Genomic DNA, 12,062 nt, shown 5'->3' on the forward strand with positions numbered 1-12,062 from the left:
AGCATGGTACTTAACACAGCATGGTTCTTAATACAACAGCATGATACTTAACACAGCATGGTACCTAACACAGCATTGGTACTTAACACAGCATGGTACCTAACACAGCATTGGTACTTAACACAGCATGGTTCTTAACACAGCATGGTACCTAACACAGCATTGGTACTTAACACAGCATGGTACCTAACACAGCATTGATACTTAAGACAGCATGGTACCTAACACAGCATTGGTACCTAACACAGCATGGTACTTAACACAGCATTGGTACCTAACACAGCATTGGTACTTAACAAACACAGCATTGGTACTTAACACAGCATTGGTACTTAACACAGCATTGGTACTTAACACAGCATGGTACCTAACACAGCATTGGTACTTAAGACAGCATGGTACCTAACACAGCATTGGTACTTAACACATCATGGTACTCAACACAGCATGGTTCTTAACACAGCATGGTACCTAACACAGCATTGGTACCTAACACAGCATGGTACTTAACACAGCATGGTTCTTAATACAACAGAGAACTTAACACAGCATGATACTCAACACAGCATGGTACCTAACACAGCATTGGTACTTAACACAGCATGGTACCAAACACAGCATTGGTACTTAACACAGCATGGTTCTTAACACAGCATTGGTACTTAACACAGCATGGAACCTAACACAGCATTGGTACTTAACACAGCATGGTACCTAACACAGCATTGGTACTTAACACAGCATGGTACCTAACACAGCATTGGTACCTAACACAGCATGGTACTTAACACAGCATGGTTCTTAATACAGCAGGGAACTTAACACAGCGTGCTACTTACCACAGCATTGTTTTTAACACAGAATGGTACTTAACAGAGCATTGAACTCATCACAGCATGGTGCTTAACACAAAATAATACTAACACAGTATGGTGCCTAACACAGCATTGACACTTAACACAGCATTAGTACTTAACACAGCAGGGCAACGTACCACTATACTTAGCCAAGGGGTTGTGGTGGGTGTGGTTGTGGGTGTGAAGGAGTGTGGTGGGGTGTGGGGTATGGGGTTTGGGGGTGGTGGGTGTGGTTGTGGGTGTGGAGGAGTGTGGGGTGGTGTGGGGTGGTGTGGGGTGGTGTGTGGGTGTGGGGTATGGGGTTTGGGGGTGGTGGGTGTGGTTGTGGGTGTGGAGGAGTGTGGGGTGATGTGGAGTGTGGGGTGTGGGGTGTGGTGTGTGGGGTTTTTGTATGTATAATCACATGGATTATGGGGTGAAAAACCTGGTTTCTAAGATAAACCCACAGGGCGAGATGCGTTTTTTTTGGGAGAGAGAGAGAGAGAGAGAGAGAGAGAGAGAGAGAGAGAGAGAGAGAGAGAGAGAGAGAGAGAGAGAGAGAGAGAGAGAGAGAGAGAGTGGATCAAGATATATCTAATATATCTACAATAAGAACTTCCACCTCCACCTCCTCCACCTCTTCCTCCTACATGAACAACGTTATTGCAACATGGAAAACACGGCAGAGAACACCACGTACGGCGAGGGTAAACAGAAACGGGATGTGGGATCGCTTGCGACACTGTGTGGGTGTGTGGGTGTGTAGGTGTGGGTGTGTGGGTGTAGGTGTGAGTGTGTGTAGGTGTGGGTGTGTGGGTGTGGGTGTGTGGGTGTGTAGGTGTGGGTGTGTGGGTGTGGGTGTGTGGGTGTAGGTGTGGGTGTGTAGGTGTGGGTGTGTGGGGGTGTGTGGGTGTGTGGGTGTAGGTGTGGGGGTGTGTGGGTGTAGGTGTGGGTGTGTAGGTGTGGGTGTGTAGGTGTAGGTGTAGGGTAGACTATACTGACGAAGATGACCGGGGTTTCTGTAGAAGATGTGGTCGAGGGAGTTGGTGGTGGAAGAATACATGAGCGGGGTATGTGTGTGTGTGTGTGTGTGTGTGTGTGTGTGTGTGTGTGTGTGTGTGTGTATGGGTGTGGGTATGTGTGTGTGTGTGTGTGTGTGTGTGTGTGTGTGTATGTGTGTGTGTGTGTGTGTGTGTGTGTGTGTGTGTGTGTGTGTGTGTGTGTGTGTGTGTGTGTGTGTGTGTGTGTGTGTATGGGTGTGTGTATGTGTGTGTGTGTGTGTGTGTATGGGTGTGGGTATGTGTGTGTGTGTGTGTGTGTGTGTGTGTATGTGTGTGTGTGTGTGTGTGTGTGTGTGTGTGTGTGTGTGTGTGTGTGTGTGTGTGTGTGTGTGGGTGTGTGTGTGTGTGTGTGTGTGTGTGTGTGTGTGTGTGTGTGTGTATGGGTGTGTGTATGTGTGTGTGGGGAGAGAGAGGGTTTTACACTAGTGTCGCCCCGTCTCTTAACCTTGTACACACACACACACACACACACACACACACACACACACACACACACACACACACACACATACACACACCCATACACACACACACACACACACACACCCATACACACACACACACACACACACACACACACACACACACACACACACATGAGCCAGGTCAGACGGCGTGAAGGAAAGGGAAAGAAACGAAAAAAATGTTGAAAACGTTGAAGGATCCAGAAAACGTTGAAAACGTTGATCTAGAAAACGTTAAGTATCCAGAAAAACGTTGATCTAGGAAACGTTAAGTATCCAGAAAAACGTTGATCTAGGAAACGTTAAGTATCCAGAAAACGTTGAAAACGTTAAGTATGCAGAAAACGTTGAAAACGTTTATCTAGAAAACGTTAAGTATCCAAAAAACGTTGTAAACGTTAAGTATCCAGAAAACGTTGAAAACATCCCTAAAACATAATAGACATCTTCAAACGTCTCCCAGCTGGAGTTATGTATATGTACATGATCAATAACCACGTACAGGCACAGGTGTACGGGGTGAGCAGGTGTGAACACCTGTTAGTGTTCTGTACATGTGCAGCTGTCAGGTTAGGTTCATACTCCTCACTGCGAGAACGTTCATTTTCTCGGAAAGCAAAAATGGGTATGTTTGAAGGAATAGTGGTTCCAACAATGTTGTATGGTTGCGAGGCGTGGGCTATGGATAGAGTTGTGCGCAGGAGGATGGATGTGCTGGAAATGAGATGTTTGAGGACAATGTGTGGTGTGAGGTGGTTTGATCGAGTAAGTAACGTAAGGGTAAGAGAGATGTGTGGAAATAAAAAGAGCGTGGTTGAGAGAGCAGAAGAGGGTGTTTTGAAGTGGTTTGGGCACATGGAGAGAATGAGTGAGGAAAGATTGACCAAGAGGATATATGTGTCGGAGGTGGAGGGAACGAGGAGAAGAGGAGACCAAATTGGAGGTGGAAAGATGGAGTGAAAAAGATTTTGTGTGATCGGGGCCTGAACATGCAGGAGGGTGAAAGGAGGGCAAGGAATAGAGTGAATTGGAACGATGTGCTATACCGGGGTCGACGTGCTGTCAATGGATTGAACCAGGGCATGTGAAGCGTCTAGGGTAAACCATGGAAAGTTCTGTGGGGCCTGGATGTGGAAAGGGAGCTGTGGTTTCGGTGCATTACACATGACAGCTAGAAACTGAGTCTGGACGAATGTGGCCTTTGTTGTCCTTTCCTAGCGCTACCTCGCGCGCATGCGGGGGGAAGGGGTGTCATTTCATGTAAGGCGGGGTGGCGGCGGAAATGGGTGAAGGCACCATGTATTAATACGTACATGTGTATATATGTATATGTATGTGTATGTATAAGTATGCATACGTTGAAATTTTAGGTATGCATATGTGCGTGTGTGGACGAGTATGTATACACATGTGTATGTGGGTAAGTTGGGCCATTCTTTCGTCTGTTTCCTTGCGCTACCTCGCTAACGAGGGAGACAGCAACAAAGAATAATAAAGAAAAAAAAAAAGAATATACATATCTATATATTGCTAAGTTGATCATAGCAACGACATTATTCCAAACTTTCAAGTCCATAAGCTGTGGTCGTTCCGTTTGTGTGGCGAACCCGCAACACCAGTTCAGTCATCCTCTTAAAACTGGATCATTACTCCCTCATTTTCCATCAAATCACCTACTCTTCTACAGACGCCTCTTGAGAACCACGGGGGCCATAGACACCGTCTATGGACGAGGTTATAATTGTCCGAGGCTGAGGTATGATGACTGATTTGACGAATAAAGGGGAAGGACATGTGTGTGTGTGTGTGTGGAATGGGTTTGGCTGTTGGGGGTGTAGAAGGGGAGGGTGATCTGTTGGTTCTAAACCCCCTAACCTAACCTGATGGTTTCCGATCCTCTTCTTGTCATGTAGGGTGGTATCTAAACGCTTGTTTCTTGTCCTTATGGAATTAAATCCTCTTTTTTTTTCCCCATTTCTTGATCCAAACGTACTGATAGGAGGCGCTTAGTGGATAGGGGGGAAAAATTGATTTTGACTCGGAGTTCCAAAAGGGGTTGGAGGGAGAGAGGGAGGAAAGGGATTCGAACCAGCTGTGCCTAGGTCTTGAAGGGTGGTTATCTGGCCGTATAGAGGCCCAGGGGCGCTTCCAATCACAAGAAGCCACATTTTCCTTGTTGGCCATCGCTAAAATTATCTCGTGGAGTCTTGGTGATTTACGTTACTGGGATGTGTGGGTCTGCACTCCAGAGGGAGGAAGACCCGAGTGGTGTTTCCCCCCCTTTTGTATGTTCCCATGCTGACGGAGGCGTCCTTCGTGCGCTGGTGGTGTTTCGGCCATGACGGTGGTAGCGAAGGGGGTGGACGAAGTCTGAGCCCCCGAGATGATGTGCCATGAAGATGAACCTGTTGCCTCCCGGTGTGTGTGTGTGGGTGTGTCTCTCGCTGCCTCCCAAGCTACGGTCGCCTCCCCAGCAGGCAGTTCCTGGATCAGTTTATATAATGATCCCACGAGAGCGTTTGAAACACACACACACACACACACACACACACACACACACACACACACACACACACACACAACTGACTGTTATATTTTTCTCTCTTGTGTCTCCCCTGATGATGTGATTATTACACGAAAGTGCACTTGGGAACTTTTCGTGTTTCATTTTCCCCCGTGGACTCATAGGAATATCTTGATCACGCGCAAAATTGCGATCCTTTCCTATATATATATATATATATATATATATATATATATATATATATATATATATATATATATATATATGAGTCAAGACGTGGTACATATATACAAAGTTAAGAAGATGGGACAACACCAGTGTCAAACTCTTTCCCCTGAACACACAAACAGGGACGAGTCTCATCCCTGATATGCTACTCACTAGTTCATCCAATCATCGTAAGAACACGTGCGAATGTTCCCATTCAGTCCTCACACCCCCCTCCTCCACCTGTTCTCAAAGATCCCCCCACACTACTGTTTACACACTCAGAAAACGGGGTGTACCTTAAGTAAACATAATTGCAGTTTTCTATTAATGACTGTGATGTTTACTTTCCTTTTAAATAGTTATTTTTTTAAGATAATTAAATTAGAATCATGATATTGTAGTAATGTTGGACAATTGGATTTTCTTAAATCTCGATTTCTTTGGCTTAGAAAACGGCGAGTTTGTTGTGCACGCCTTTCCATCTCTTGAGCAGTGGCGAAAAAAATGGGAAAAGGAGTGCAGAAAAGGTGACTGAATTATGAAACATGATGTAAAAATATGAAATAGTTACAGTAAGCACAGTTAGCATACCCCCAGTTATCTGGGGGCGGACTTAAGGTACTTCTCAAGTATCTGGGGGCAATTTGAAGATACTTCTTAAGTATTTGAGGTATCTGGGGGCAACTTTAAGATGCCCCTCAAGTATCTGGGGGCAACTTTAAGATGCCCCTCAGTTATCTGGGGGCAACTTTACGATGCCCCTTAAGTATCTGGGGGCAACTTTAAGATACTTCCCAAGTATCTGGGGGAAACTTTAAGATACTTCTCAAGTATCTGGGGGCAACATTAAGATATTTCCCAAGTATTTGGGGTCAACTTTAAGATACTTCCCAAGTATCTGGGGTCAACTTTAAGATCCTTCTCAAGTATCTGGGGGCAACTTTAAGATACTCAAGTATCTGGGGTCAACTTTAAGATACTTCTCAAGTATCTGGGGTCAACTTTAAGATACTTCTCAAGTATCTGGGGGCAACATTAAGATACTCCTCAAGTATCTGGGGGCAACTTTAAGATACTTCCCAAGTATCTGGGGGTAACTTTAAGATACTCCTCAAGTATCTGGGGGCAACTTTAAGATGCCCCTCAAGTATCTGGGGGCAACTTTAAGATATCCCTTAAGTATCTGGGGGCAACTTTAAGATACTTCTCAAGTATTTGGGGTCTCTGGGGCAACTTTAAGATACTTCTCAAGTATTTGGGGTCTCTGGGGGAACTTTAAGATACTTCTCAAGTATTTGGGGTATCTGGGGTCAACTTTAAGATACTTCCCAAGTATCTGGGGGCAACTTTAAGATACTCCTCAAGTATCTGGGGGCAACTTTAAGATGCCCCTCAATTCTCTGGGGGCAATTACGATAATTTCTAAGTATCAGAGGCGAAAATCATTATCGGCAAAATACTTATACACATATCTAAGTAATGAATGGAATCCATCTCCGAACTTACTCACTTTATAAGTATATAATTTGATAATTGTGGTATATAATTTGATAATTTGTGTTAAAGCACTAGATTGTAATGATTATATTTGGCGGTTTTTGATACGAAAAACCACAATATCATGATTCTAATCTAATTATCGTCATGAAATATTGAGAAAGTATATATAATTCATGTAGAACTATATACCTTGAGTCATAAGAAAGTATATATATATATATAATTTACGTTGAATCATATACTTTGGCTTTCAAAAGAAAGTATATATAATTTATGTAGCGATTATATACTTTGGCTTTCAAAAGAAAGTATATATAATTCATGTAGAATCATATATCATGGCTGCCAAAAGAAAGTGTATATAATTCACTTTGAATTATATATTTTGGCTGCCAAAAAAAGTATATATAATTTATATAGAATGATATATTTTGCCTTCCATAAAAGAGTTTATATAATTTACGTTGAATGATATATTTTGGCATTCTTAAGAGATGTTTAGTTTGTGAGTGTAATTATGATGGCTAAAACTGAGTCACTAGGGTAACACTGAGTCACTAGGTTAACCTGAGTCACTAGGCTGAGTCACTAGGGTTAACCTGAGTCACTAGGGGTGACTCTGTGGAAGGTATTAAGAATATATGGTGTAGGAGGAAAGTTGTTAGAAGCAGTGAAAAGTTTTTATCGAGGATGTAAGGCATGTGTACGTGTAGGAAGAGAGGAAAGTGATTGGTTCTCAGTGAATGTAGGTTTGCGGCAGGGGTGTGTGATGTCTCCATGGTTGTTTAATTTGTTTATGGATGGGGTTGTTAGGGAGGTAAATGCAAGAGTTTTGGAAAGAGGGGCAAGTATGAAGTCTGTTGGGGATGAGAGAGCTTGGGAAGTGAGTCAGTTGTTGTTCGCTGATGATACAGCGCTGGTGGCTGATTCATGTGAGAAACTGCAGAAGCTGGTGACTGAGTTTGGTAAAGTGTGTGGAAGAAGAAAGTTAACAGTAAATGTGAATAAGAGCAAGGTTATTAGGTACAGTAGGGTTGAGGGTCAAGTCAATTGGGAGGTGAGTTTGAATGGAGAAAAACTGGAGGAAGTGAAGTGTTTTAGATATCTGGGAGTGGATCTGGCAGCGGATGGAAACATGGAAGCGGAAGTGGATCATAGGGTGGGGGAGGGGGCGAAAATTCTGGGGGCCTTGAAGAATGTGTGGAAGTCGAGAACATTATCTCGGAAAGCAAAAATGGGTATGTTTGAAGGAATAGTGGTTCCAACAATGTTGTATGGTTGCGAGGCGTGGGCTATGGATAGAGTTGTGCGCAGGAGGATGGATGTGCTGGAAATGAGATGTTTGAGGACAATGTGTGGTGTGAGGTGGTTTGATCGAGTGAGTAACGTAAGGGTAAGAGAGATGTGTGGAAATAAAAAGAGCGTGGTTGAGAGAGCAGAAGAGGGTGTTTTGAAGTGGTTTGGGCACATGGAGAGAATGAGTGAGGAAAGATTGACCAAGAGGATATATGTGTCGGAGGTGGAGGGAACGAGGAGAAGAGGGAGACCAAATTGGAGGTGGAAAGATGGAGTGAAAAAGATTTTGTGTGATCGGGGCCTGAACATGCAGGAGGGTGAAAGGAGGGCAAGGAATAGAGTGAATTGGAGCGATGTGGTATACCGGGGTTGACGTGCTGTCAGTGGATTGAATCAAGGCATGTGAAGCGTCTGGGGTAAACCATGGAAAGCTGTGTAGGTATGTATATTTGCGTGTGTGGACGTATGTATATACATGTGTATGGGGGGGGGGGGGGTTGGGCCATTTCTTTCGTCTGTTTCCTTGCGCTACCTCGCAAACGCGGGAGACAGCGACAAAGTATAATAAAAAAAAAAAAAAATATATATATATATATATATATATATATATATATATATATATATATATATATATATATATATATATATATTCCTACGAGTCCACGGGGGAAAATGAAACACGAAAAGTTCCCAAGTGCACTTTCGTGTAATAATCACATCATCATCAGGGGAAACACAAGAGAGAAATATAACAGTCAGTTGATATACATCGAAGAGACGAAGCTAGGACGCCATATATATATATATATATATATATATATATATATATATATATATATATATATATATATATATATATATATATATATATAATGGAAGAGTAGTGAGAAATATGAGAGGGGAGGTGGTAGAGAGGGCGCCTGTCCATTCCCTGCTCTGTTGAGCAACATGGCCAGCGGAGCGGGCGCTGGTAGCCTCGCTCGCCAGCAGCAGCAGCAACAGACGCCCACGGTCGGCGACGGTTGGCGACGGGCGACGCCGACGCCGACGCTTGCTGCAGACGCGCTCCGTCAGGCGGAAACAAGGAGGAGAAAGAGGAAGAGCGTCTCTCTCTCTCTCTCTCTCTCTCTCTCTCTCTCTCTCTCTCTCTCTCTCTCTCTCTATTCGGGAGTGACCTCTTCCTCATTTACCTTAGTGTGGTATGCGACCTATGGAGGCGCTCGCATACTTGCCCACGGAGTATGGGTTGTGGGGGAGGGAAAAGGAAGACAACACCTGGGTTCCTCCCCCATGACATGTCGTCATCATAGGTCATCAGTCGTAAATACGCAGCGGGGAGCGTCTGTTGACGGGCCCAAACAACTATATATATATATATATCTTTACTTTTTTTTATTTTACTTTGTCGCTGTCTCCCGCGTTAGCGAGGTAGCGCAAGGAAACAGACGAAAGAAATGGCCCAACCAACCCACATACACATGTATATACATACACGTCCACACACGCACATATACATACCTATACATCTCAATGTATACATATATATACACACAACAGACATATACATATATACACATGTACATAATTCATACTGTCTGCCTTTAGTCATTCCCATCGCCACCTCGCCACACACACACACACACACACACACACACACACACATATATATATATATATATATATATATATATATATATATATATATATATATATATATATATATATATATATATATATATTTCTACCAAGAGGAGGAGGGAAGAGTCAGTGGATCTGTACATAATTAGGGGTTTTAAAGTGGTGCCACTGTCGTACCACTAGCAAAAATAAGACGTTTACAGAACTGCCAAAGTTTTTACAGCCTGTTCTCCAGTGTGCCTTTTCTGGCACAGGACTAGTGTGTGTGTGTGTGTGTGTGTGTGTGTGTGTGTGTGTGTCTGTGTGTGTCTGTGTGTGTGTGTGTGTGTGTGTGTGTCTGTGTGTGTGTGTGTGTGTGTGTGTGTGTGTGTGTGTGTGTGTGTGTGTGTGTGTGTGTCCCCACAATCCATCCTCCATCATCTCTTAGCGAGAATCTACAAGGAGGAGGAGGGGGAGGAGGGAAGAGGAGGAGGAGGAGGAGGAGGAGGAGGAGGAACAGGAGGAGCAGGAGGAGGAGGAGGAAGAGGAGGAGGAGGAGGGAGGGAAGAGAGGCGTCTCTCTTGGTTCCTGGAATCCTTGGAAATTAACACCAGATGGCGTCTAAACATCGGTATATATGAGTCGAATATGGCCACTGGCTCGTACCCTCTCTGGCCCACATATGCCAAAGACCATCCCCCCAGACCATACCGGCGGCGGCATGGCCCCCGAGGCAAAGACCACCAAAAAAAAACAACCACTAATGTATAACCAACAAACAAATCAACAAACAAACAAACAAACAATCTTTTTGTTTTGTTTTTGTTTACGTGCTTTTGAGGCATTGATCAACTCTCTCAAAATCATCCACGTAGAAACAGCACACACATCCCCCCCCCTCGACTCACAAGACCCATTCCTTTGAGAGTTTTAACTCAAAACATGGTTGACGCTATCTGGTAAACATAAATAAACAAATAAATAAATAACCTTGATAACTTAACTATGTGTGATGTCTCTTTATTCCCTCCTCCGTCGAATACCATCTGGCCTCATTTAATAGCGTCTCTCTCTCTCTCTCTCTCTCTCTCTCTCTCTCTCTCTCTCTCTCTCTCTCTCTCTCTCTCTCTCTCTCTCTCATTTATTTTAGACAATAATGAAAAAAAAAATATCAATTTTTTTTAGACAATAATGAAAAAATATCATTTTTTTTAGACAATAATAAAAAAATATCACTTTTTTTTTTAGACAATAATAAAAAAGATATCAGCTACCCCCTCCCCCCGTTTTCTATAGGCTATATCCACAGCGAAGCCCTCCCTCCCCCCCTTTAACATCTACGTTATCCTGATGCTCCAGTACTTTAAAGAATCATTACGTGGGATCGGGACCCCATTGGTTCGAATCCTTAGCGCAGCAGTCGGCCCACATCCAACCCAGGTGCTCATCCTCTCCTCAGGTCGATAAATGGGTACCTGAATGAGGCCAATATATATATATATATATATATATATATATATATACGAAGTAATTACACTAAATGTAATTGCTGGCTTGGAACTATCTTGAAACACCTGAAGATTGACGCTAATTACAGCATGACGTAGACGAGCCATTCTGACCCTGGCAGTCGTTAAGTCTTTATAGAGCCTAATTAACCAATTAAATGACCAGTCACCTCGTTAGCTGTATAAGAAGCAGGTCTTTTCCACCCCCCCTCTCAAACTCCTCCACAGCTCACATTCACCTCGCGTCTGGTGTTGTAGAAATTATATATATATATATATATATATATATATATATATATATATATATATATATATATATATATATATATCAATGACACAAAATAATATTATACGTAACATCCAAGAAAATAAATAAATTCAAGTTTTCTTAGAACGGACACACTATCAACTTCTTCATACATATATATATATATATATATATATATATATATATATATATATATATATATATATATATATATATATATATATACAAAAAAAAATAGGATAAACCCACTTGATTTATAATGAACCTATCACGGTCCCCCATTTTCTAAGGAGTTGTCTAAAAATGATTTTTTCCCTCCAATTTCGCAAGAAAATGTCAAAAATTTTTTTTTTTTTTTCATCTTTTGGATAAATCTAATTTCAAATAATCCTTAGACATTTTAAAACTCCCTCTTACACTACAGATATAACATTAGAAATAGGAAAGAAACCTTCGTTTTTAATAACTTATTAATGTATTTTTTCCCCATCAAAACATTCTATCATGCTTGGGTTAAGTGGGGGGAAAAAAGACATTTAATTCTTTTCTTCAGTGGGAATGAAGGGGGGAAAAAAACACACCCACCTCATATTCTACACAAAATACACACACACACATCCACTTGATAATAATCAACCCACTCCACTACACAAGATACACATACACCCCAATCTGTGCCACTAATGGCACCAGGTACACAGGTACACCAGGTACACCAGGTACACCAGGTACACACACCAGGTGTGTGTGTGTGTGTGTGTGTGTGTGTGTGTGTGTG

Source organism: Panulirus ornatus, chromosome 27 (genome assembly GCF_036320965.1).
Source record: "Panulirus ornatus isolate Po-2019 chromosome 27, ASM3632096v1, whole genome shotgun sequence".
In the NCBI taxonomy this organism is placed as follows: domain Eukaryota; kingdom Metazoa; phylum Arthropoda; class Malacostraca; order Decapoda; family Palinuridae; genus Panulirus; species Panulirus ornatus.